The following is a 10,658-nucleotide window of genomic DNA, read 5'->3' on the forward strand; positions in this document are numbered from 1 at the left end:
GGAAGAAGAAATAGAGGCAGATAACTGGAAACTAGTAGATCAACTATGTGAATACAACAATGATAAAGGTCCTGATTCAGTTTCTAAGGAAACATTCTATATGTACAACATAATACAATTGGCCTTAAAGAATCCCTCAAGTTATAGAAAAAAAGAAAAGTTTTAGGAACAGCCAGATGAGGAAGTGTGAGGAAAAAGAGGAAGACAAAAGACAGATTAATGGCAGTATCACCAGAAGACATGAGGACTTAAGTGAACTGAAGGGCATGTTGATTTTCACTCTCACAGCCCAGTTTCAACCCCTCCTACACCAGAGCAGGTCCTAGACACTACCCCTCCCTCCCAAATCAACTTCACCTTCTGGGGTGTTGGGAGGAGGAGGAGTGGGAGGGGCAGTGATATCACTAGCACCTCCCCTCCAACAATCATCCCCTCCTATAACTAGATTGCAAAAGGCACTATTTAAAGCCACAGAAGAAGGGCAGAATACAGCTTATTTGAGAATAGGACTTTATCCTGTGATTCAACAGTTTAACTCTTCAGGTCAAGAAATAGAAGATACACTCCTTTTGATCTAGAAATCATCAAAGACCTGAAAAAGGCTTGCACTCTTTATGGGGGCTATATCATCTTATGTTAAGATGTTATTATAGAATTTGGCTTATGAAGTCTTAACCCCTAGGGACTAGAAATCTATAGCAAGGACATGCTTAAAACATGGACAAAATTTATTGTGGATTTCTGAATATAGTGAGCTCTGTTAGATACAAGCCCAATGAAATAGGCAAACTGGAGTTAATCCTCCCATCACCTATGACCAACTAACAGGTGTAGGTTCTTATGCAGACATTTCAATACAGATTATCTCATAGCAACATATGAGCAAATTGCTGCTGCTGCTATCAAAGCATGGGGTTTTATCCCAGGTAAATAGAACAAAGGACTTCACAAAAACAGCACAAAGGCCAAATGAAACTTTTGCTGATTTTGTGGGACATTTGCAGACAGCTGTCATACGAACTATTGGTGAAAATGCAGCAACAGAAATTATAAGGCAACTTGCTAAAGAAAATGCTAATGAGGTTTGTAAAAGAATTATACTAGGACTAAACAAGGATGCTCCTTTAGAGGAGATCATAAGACGCTGTGCCACAGTGGGCACAAATGCCTTTTATAGCCAGGCTATGATGCAGAATTCCCAAGATCCCAACATGGGAAGACAGGGTCCCTTTTGGCAAGGGACTTTTAGAGAGGCTTGTCAATGCTTTCAATGTGGTAAACTAGGGCATCTGAAAGCTCAATGTTGGCCTAGAGACAGAGTGAGAAAACCCAATACCCCATGTCCAAAATGCAACACAGGCTTCCATTGGGCATCAGAATGTAGACAAGACCATGTTGATTTATATTGTTTCTTATATCACTACTTGCATGTACAATTTACCACATTGAGCCTGCACCGGCTGTGGAGAGTCATCACTGCTAGCCTGTGCTATATTGCTATGTGTTTGTGTAATACTTCCCATACTGATGGGTTTGTGCATACCTGTTTCTAGTAAGACCCTTCAGCCCAAAAACCCACTGACAATGTCTGACTTGATTCCCCACTTCCCTTTAGTGCTTTTCACCTCCCTTCCTGAGAAGTCGGGGGGGGGGGGCCTGATCACTCCTTTTGGGGTTCTCACCTCCCTGAGAAGTCAGAGAATACGTGACCACCTGTATTCTAAAACAAAAGAAAGTAGAAGATGTAAAGGTCTGAAACTCTTAAAAGGTGTGCTTGAATCCAACACTTAAGGCTAATTACCTATTGGACAATGATTCTATTAACATATCCTTGGAAAAATGGCTTTTCTCACTGTTCCATGCTGGCTCAATGTTTGATGTATACAGATAATTGTAGGTAAGAATTAAGGGGTGGAATAAGAGAGGCGAGAGAACTTCACTTTGCAGCAGGACCAGGAGAAGGGAGGTTGGTGCTGAGCTTGTGGCAGTTTGTCCATCCCCTTCACTTCTCCCCTTGAAGACCAAAGACTTTTACTTATCCCGACCTGCTGTTCTTGAGGCCTCTAGGGAGCTAGCCCTGACTTTACAACTGACCATGGAATGAATACTTGCTCTGAGACTTATTTCAGATAGGAGAAAAAGAGAGAGCATGAGCATATGGAGGTGAGAACTTTTAAATTGCAAACTGGAGCTTTGGAACTTCAGCTGTATATAAGGAGCTGGCCTTATCATGTCTCTTGACCTTCATGAAAAGGTATACCCTAAAGTCTGTACTGTAAAGACTGCTGAGAATGGCCCTCCCTTGGTTGAGATCATTATCTCTTTTTTTTTTTTTTAATTTTTATTTTATTTCATAATTATTACTTTTTTTTTTTGACAGTACATATGCATGGGTAATTTTTTTTTATAACATTATCCCTTGCACTTACTTCTGTTCAGATTTTTTCCCTTCCTCCCCCAACCCCCTCCCCCAGATGGCAGGCAGTCTTATACATGTTAAATATATTACAATATATTCTAGATACAATATATGTGTGTAGAACCAAATTTCTTGTTGCACAGGAAGAATTGGATTCAGAAGGTAAAAATAACAGTTTACACTCATTTCCCAGTGTTCCTTTTCTGGATGTAGCTGATTCTGTCCATCATTGAACAATTGGAATTGGATTAGCTCTTCTCTATGTTGAAGAAATCCACTTCCATCAGAATACATCCTTGTACAGTATCATTGTTGAAGTGTATAATGATCTTCTGGTTCTGCTCGTTTCACTTAGCATCAGTTGATATAAGTCTCTCCAAGCCTCTCTGTATTTCTCCGGTTAGTCATTTCTTACAGAACAATAATATTCCATAACATTCATATACCATAATTTACCCAACCATTCTCCAATTGATGAACATCCATTCATCTTCCAGTTTCTGGCCACTACAAAAAGAGCTGCCACAAACATTTTGGCACATACAGGTCCCTTTCCCTTCTTTAGTATTTCCTTGGGATATAAGCCCAGTAGTAGTATGGCTGGGTCAAAGGGTATGCACATTTTGATAACTTTTTGGGCATAATTCCAGATTGCTCTCCAGAATGGTTGGATTCTTTCACAACTCCACCAACAATGCATCAGTGTCCTAGTTTTCCCACAGCCCCTCCAACATTCATCGTTATTTGTTCCTGTCATCTTAGCCAATCTGACAGGTGTGTAATGATATCTCAGAGTTGTCTTAATTTGCATTTCTCTGATCAATAGTGATTTGGAACACTCTTTCATATGAGTGGAAATAGTTTTAATTTCATCATCTGAAAATTGTCTGTTCATATCCTTTGACCATTTATCAATTGGAGAATGGCTTGATTTCTTATAAAGTCAATTCTCTGTATATTTTGGAGATAAGGCCTTTATCAGAACCTTTAACTGCAAAAATGTTTTCCCAATTTGTTACTTCCCTTCTAATCTTGTTTGCATTAGTTTTGTTTGTGCAGAAACTTTTTAATTTGGTGTAATCAAAATGTTCTATTTTGTGATCAATAATGGTCTCCAGTTCTCCCTTGGACACAAACTCCTTCCTCCTCCACAAGTCTGAGAAGTAAACCATCCCCTGTTCCTCCAATTTATTTATGATTTCGTTCTTTATGCCTAAATCTTGGACCCATTTTGATCTAATCTTAGTATGTGGTTTTAAATATGGATCCATGCCTAGTTTCTGCCATACTAATTTCCAGTTTTCCCAGCAGTTTTTGTCAAATAATGAATTCTTATCCCAAAAGTTGGGATCTTTGGGTTTGTCAAACACTAGATTGCTATTTTTATTCACTATCTTGCCCTGTGAACCTAACCTATGCCACTGATCAACTAGTCTATTTCTTAGCCAATACCAAATGGTTTTGGTGACTGTTGCTTTATAATACAGTTCTAGATCAGGTACAGCTAGACCACCTTCACTTAATTTTTTTTTCATTACTTCCCTTGAAATTCTCGACCTTTTGTTGTTCCATATGAATTCTGTTGTTATTTTTTCTAGGTCATTAAAATAATTTCTTGGGAGTCTGATTGGTATAGCACTAAATAAATAGATTAGTTTGGGGAGTATTGTCATCTTTATTATATTCGCTCGGCCTATCCAAGAGCACTGAATGTCTTTCCAATTATTTAAATCTGACTTTATTTTTGTGGCAAGTGTTTTGTAATTTTGCTCATATAATTCCTGACTCTCCTTTGGTAGATATATTCCCAAATATTTTATACTATCAACCGTTATTTTGAATGGAATTTCTCTTTGTATCTCTTGCTGTTGGATTGTGTTGGTAATGTATAAAAATGCTGAGGATTTATGTGGATTTATTTTGTATCCTGCCACTTTGCTAAAATTCTGAATTATTTCTAATAGCTTTTTAGCAGAGTCTTTGGGGTTCTCTAAGTATGCCATCATGTCATCTGCGAAAAGTGATAATTTGATTTCCTCATTTCCTACTCTAATTCCTTGAATCTCTTTCTCGGCTCTTATGGCCGAGGCTAGAGTTTCTAGCACTATATTGAAAAGTAATGGTGATAGTGGGCAACCTTGTTTCACTCCTGATCTTACAGGGAAAGGTTGCAGTTTATTTCTATTGCATATGATGTTTACTAAAGTTTTTAAATATATGCTCCTTATTATTTTAAGGAATAGTCCATTTATTCCTATACTCTCAAGCGTTTTTAGTAGGAATGGATGTTGGATTTTATCAAATGCTTTTTCTGCAGAGATCATTCTCTCTTAATTTGAATTTCATTTCTGAAATGAAGGCAAACTTTGGTATTTTTATATTTAGGGGAAGAATAGATTTAGGCAAGTGGATAGTCAAAGACATAGTAGAACCAAAATAGTATAAAAGCTAAGGGACTTTTTCCAAGAAAGGCACCAAAATGAAATGTGGCAGAAGGGTCAAGTGGGATAAAGACTGAGAAAAGATTATTGGATTTGACAAAGTAACTAATTCATGTTCCTACTCTTTTTGTCTCCAAAATGGTCCAAGAAGTTTTCTAACTGAAGACTACATAGTTGGCAAAGTTGCCAGTTTTAGGTTTCTGTGCCTGAGTCCAGTATAACCCTTGGTCTAGGAAACTGGAGATAAAGTGGCAGAGTACCCAATAGCACAAGAACTTTGGGAATGGCAGCCCCCCTCAAACTGACATTCTTGCTTCCAACCCAACTTTCACATCTATTATCCAGAGATGTGGAGAAGGGGTCAGCCCTCCCCATCAGTTGCTAATCAGCTGGAGCTGGGAAAGTCACCTTGAGGAAGACAAAGGTAGGCAGCACTTGCCCAGCAAGTTGTCCTGACCTCCTTAACCACCACCTCTTCTCTGGTCCTCATGGTGATAGCTTGAGAGCCTTGGACAGCAGTGTGCCCTTGTGCCCTCAGCCATCATCTTGGGAAAGAACCCATGTAGTGGTGCAACATGTAAGCTGTTCTTGCAAATACTCTACTAATTACTCAAAGAGGAATGTTCTTGTCTCCAGAATCCTTGGCACTGCCAAATGGTTCAACATTAGAAACTAATATGGCATTATCAGTGGAAATAGCATTAAAGAAGAGTTCCTGCTCTCAAGGAACTCACATTCTAATTAGGGGAGATGACACATATAGGAAGATTCAGCTGAGGGAAAGATGGCAAGCCTCAGAGGGCCTTAAGGTTTATCAGCAAGTTGCTCAGAGATTTGGAGAGCATATCCACAGGGTATATGGTTAAGTCTGATAGAATCCTATCTTGCCAGAAGGTTTGTATTTGATGGATCCTTGCTCATTCAAGTATGAATACCCTGGGCAGATGTGTTGGTGACAATGATCTGGAGAGGCCCAGAAGACAATGAGGGGTTTCTATTTTTCTTCTTGGGGAAAAAGGAGGGATCATTTTCAAGTAAAGGGCTGGGAGAAGAGGAAAAATTAGATTAGGAGTAAGGATTCCCCTTATTGCCTTCTGCCTGAGCCCTCTAGACCCAGTTAGGTTTGGAAGGCACACAATAAAAATTTATTGAATTGAATTTTGAAACATATGTTAATTAGAAATAAGAAATTATGATAATGGTATTGAACCCCAAGTCTTATGACAGAAAACTGATGATTATTTTTAACATGAATTTTAATATATTTTAAATCATTAAGATATTCTTATTATTTACTACTAATTAAAGATCATAAAGCTCTGTTACTATTTTTTCATATTCCTAATAAGTATACTTTATATGTCTTTACATATATTCTTGTCAAGTGGAGATCACAGAATGATAGAGCTAGATGGGGCTTTGGACAATCTAGACAAACTCTCCACTTTACAGATGGGGAAAACTGAGGCCAAAGACCATAATCTGTTCTCAATTTAAAATGTTATTTCTTTGAGGCAAAAATATTTCTCCACCATGAACATTGCAGAATGAATGCTTAAATGAAATGGTTTTGTTATCCAGGATTTTTGCAAGCAGTCAACTTAAGATATTTGAGTCAAATCCTGTCTTTTGTTCAGTTCTTCCTGCTGAGTATTGGGATCAAAGCTTTACTGTGGTTTCCATGAGTCACCAGCTGCTTATTTTGAATGTGGTTGCTATCATAATAAGGACTGAGTATTGGTGCCACCTAGTTACTTTTGTTTTGACAATTATGGGTTAAAGACACTGCTTGGAGTAATCTTGCTTAAGCTTGTTTGGTCTGTCTTTTAGATTAATGGTGGGTTATTTCTTATTGCAAGACAAAAGCTGTCTTGAATGAGAACCTTTCTAAATTCTATGTTTATTAATATTGTTCTTCCCCTCCTCCTATTCCCCACCCTCATCTCCTCATCTCCTATCTTCCTGCAAAAGGACAATTTTCTTGCTTTTTGTCCTCTTGTATGGCTCTGCATTGTGTTACTTTGCTGCAAAATTATAATCATTAATTCTAATAGTGTAGTCAAACATAGTTCTTCTCATTACTGTACTTCAAGTATAATACTTCACTGATGTGTTTACATGACTTTTCTTTTTATTTAAATGTTTTTCTCCACTCATTTAGAATTAGAGCCAAGCCAAAAATTAGCTTCCTCTTGTAATTGGAGGTTGGACTATGAATAATCTCAAAACCTGCTGTTTATTTTTATTATCATTTTTGTTGTTAATAAGAACTCCGGCTTTAATCTGTAGCCTTTTTCTCTTCTTTATACTATTTCACTTGGTGAACTCCCCATTAAAATCCAGTGTCATCTTCAGATCAAATACAAAATCCTTTCATTTTTAGAGGCTTTCAGTGGCCTTCATAATCTAGCTCCCTTTCCCAAGTGATAAATGGTCAAAGGATATGAGCAGATATTTTTCAGATGAAGAAATTAAAGCCATCTATAGTCATAAAAAAAAAAGTTCTAAAGTAGCTGTTGATTAGAGAAATGTAAATTAAAAAACAAAACAAAACTTTGTGGTACCACCTCACACTTAACAGATTGGCTAAAATAATTGGAAAAGATAATAATGAATGTTGGAAGGGATATGGGAAAATTGGGACACCACATTGTTGGTGGAGTTGTGAATTGATCCAACCATTTTGGAGTACAATTTGGAATTATGCCTAAGCAATTTGGATCTATGCCTAAAGGGCGATAAAACTGTATACTCTTTGAACCAGCAGTGTTTCTAATGGGCCTTTATCCCAAAAAGATCATAAAAAAGGGAAAAGGACACACTTGTACAAAAATGTTTGTAGCAGCCCTCTTTTGTTGTGATGAATTGGAAATTGATTGGATGTCCATCAATTGGGGAGTGACTGAAAGTTATGGTATATGAATGTTATGGAATATAATTGTAATTGTTCCATGAGAAATGATACAAAATTATGAAAAATGCCAAATGAGATGAGTAGAACTAAGAAAACATTGAATACAAGCAACAAAATTATGTGAAGATCAACTGATGGACTTGGCTTCTTTCAATAATGTGGTGATTTAAGGCAATAACAATAGACTTGTGATGGAAGTAGCCATCCAGAGACTGAATCTGGATCAAAGCAGAACATTTTCACCTTTTTTTGTTTGCTTTTTTTTTTTCCTTGTGTTTTCTTGTTTCCCTTTTGATCTGATTTTTCTGCAGCATGATGAATATATAAATGTTTTTTTAGCTTCTTTTTGTGTATTAGACTTGAGGAAAGTAAGCTCCTGGAAGGCAGGTACTGTATTTCTTTTTATATTTATATCTATAATGCTTTGTATGGTGCCTGCCTCTTTATAAGTATTTAATAATTGTTTATCGACTGTTTCTTTATATCCCATATAGCCATTTACTGAAACATTAAGGATTATCAGTATGAATACTTTGTCATCAGTCCTGCCCCAACTTCTGTAGTTTTAGCTCTTACTCTAGGTCTGGAAATAATAATTAAATCAACACCATTCATTACCCTGACTACTGGATAAGCTATGACAATCTGCTTGCCCCTAGAAGTTCAACATCTATTTAGACCAAAAGTGTCTTTCCCATCCTTCTTTCTACTGTGTATGCTGTATTTGCTTATGAGAATGGAAGCTCCTACCAAGCAGGGAAAATGTATCCCTCTTATTTGGCACATAGTACAGGTTCACTGAATTTTATTGATTGATAGCTTCCTTATTCTTATCTAATACCATCTAATAAGTTTTCAGACATTGACAAATGGTGCAATCTTATATATATGGTGATCTGATATCTTAACTCAGGGAAAAAGGAACAAAACCCCAAATTGTTAATGGAATAATTGGGAGGGAGGAGAATTCTAAAGTTTATATGGTCTTATTTCTGAAAGGGTCCCAGGGTGAAAAGTTTACTGAGTAAGTGAAAAGGGGGAAATAAGTTCTTATTAAAATCTGAGGGATTTTAAAAGATAGGGAGAGAATAAAAAATAGGGAGAGGATATAATTTTCCCCTTCTCTCTTTTCTTCCTCGTTTCAGCGTAAAAGCTGTCAACACTGATTCCAACATTTGAAGCCCTGTCATATATATGTTCAAGTTCTAGAAAAACATGGGGCAGGCAGAGACTTGGAGCTCTTAGCTTAGTCTTGCTTGTTAAGAGTTTAACTAAAATCCTTTCTTTTACTTCAACTATAGCCTGAATCTCTAGCTCTCTGCCTTTCCAACACAAACCTTATTTTCTTTCCCTTCTTTTAAAAAATGAAAATAGCCTAAATAGGAGAAAGCTCACATTTCTTTCTTCTGTGTTGGGCTAGTTGTATTCCTAACAAGTGATTGAGATCATGTTTTCGTATATAATGACTTTATGACTATTTGTTTAAACTTCAAACTATAGATATAATCATTTAAATTTTTAAAAATTATAATGTTGACCTTTGTTTTGTAGCAAAGGACTATAAAGAATAGACTTTCTCCCTTCAAATCTACTTAGAGCATTTCATGGGATCTCTCCTTGACTCATATTTTCTACCTTACATCAACTTATTTTTGTGCCTGTTGTATCCTTTAATTAAATTGTAAGCTTCTTGAGGGCAGGAACTATGTTGCTTTTCATTTTTGGAGCTCCAGGATTTATTGTAGTGTTTCCCATATAATTGGATCTAAAAAAAAAATTGTTTTTAATTTGAATTGAGCAATATTGGAAATAGAAGTTTTCTGTTGAAAAGCAGGGGAAGGTAAACCATAGATAGGCTATAGAATTAATTTTCCTGAGGCAGTAGGAAGTAGGTAGCAGAGATAGGAGTAGAGTGGAACACCACAAAGCACATAGATTTACAGCAAAAAACAAACAAAACCAAAAAATCCTCAAATCCACTGGCCTACACAGTATGCATTTTATCTGGTACATAGAGCAGGTAAATTTCACCAAAAACGAGTAATAAAAATCCTCTCAACCACTGCTTCAGGCAGCTCTATGGTGATTGAGGAAATTCTTGGGGAATTCCCTATGCTAATAAGATCACAGGCTCAAACAAAATGTGGACCAAAAAATGTGTAATGGGTGTAACTAGGGGAAATCCCTCCCTGGTGTTTCAGTATTCCAGGAGGCATTTATTGAATTCCTCTAGCAATTTCTTGGAACATAAGGAGCAGCACTTTGGGATGACATGAAAGTCATTGATTTCCATGATGGCAGCATGGCAGGGAATGGCATCAGTAAGGATAGAACTAAGTACTGAGTGAGGAGCCACTTGTGCAATAGACTTTAAAAGGAATGATTTTACCTTTTGGTGGTTCTTTCTCTCCAGTTCTCCTAGCAAATAACTTTCTCTCTGGCATCTCTTTTTGGGTGGGGAAAGAAGAGTTGGGCATTACTTTCACTTACCAACTGGACCAAAGGTTCTGCTAGATGAATATGGGCCTGCTTGCCTACTCTGCTATGTTTTTTTTCCTTGAACATAACATTGCTACTGAGAGATGAGTGTCTACCTTCAATCTGATTGCTCCAGGGTTCCCAAGGTGGCTATACGCTGAAAGGATCTCCTGTAGTTACCTAGATGATTCCTAGAGATAACCACTAACAGGAGACCTTACTCTCAATTGCCAGAAGACATGGACCTGGAAGGAAGTGTTTGCATAATGAAGAGCCAAGGTGATAGTGACTTGACTTCTTTCAGCAGTCTCATAAGTTTTGATGTTTTAAATACTTACCCCTAAATTCTTTTGTAATTGTTTAATTTTTTGTTAATGTGCATTTGTGAGTCCTTGGACTTGGCATT

Source organism: Sminthopsis crassicaudata, chromosome 4 (assembly GCF_048593235.1).
Source record: "Sminthopsis crassicaudata isolate SCR6 chromosome 4, ASM4859323v1, whole genome shotgun sequence".
Taxonomy (NCBI): Eukaryota; Metazoa; Chordata; class Mammalia; order Dasyuromorphia; family Dasyuridae; genus Sminthopsis; species Sminthopsis crassicaudata.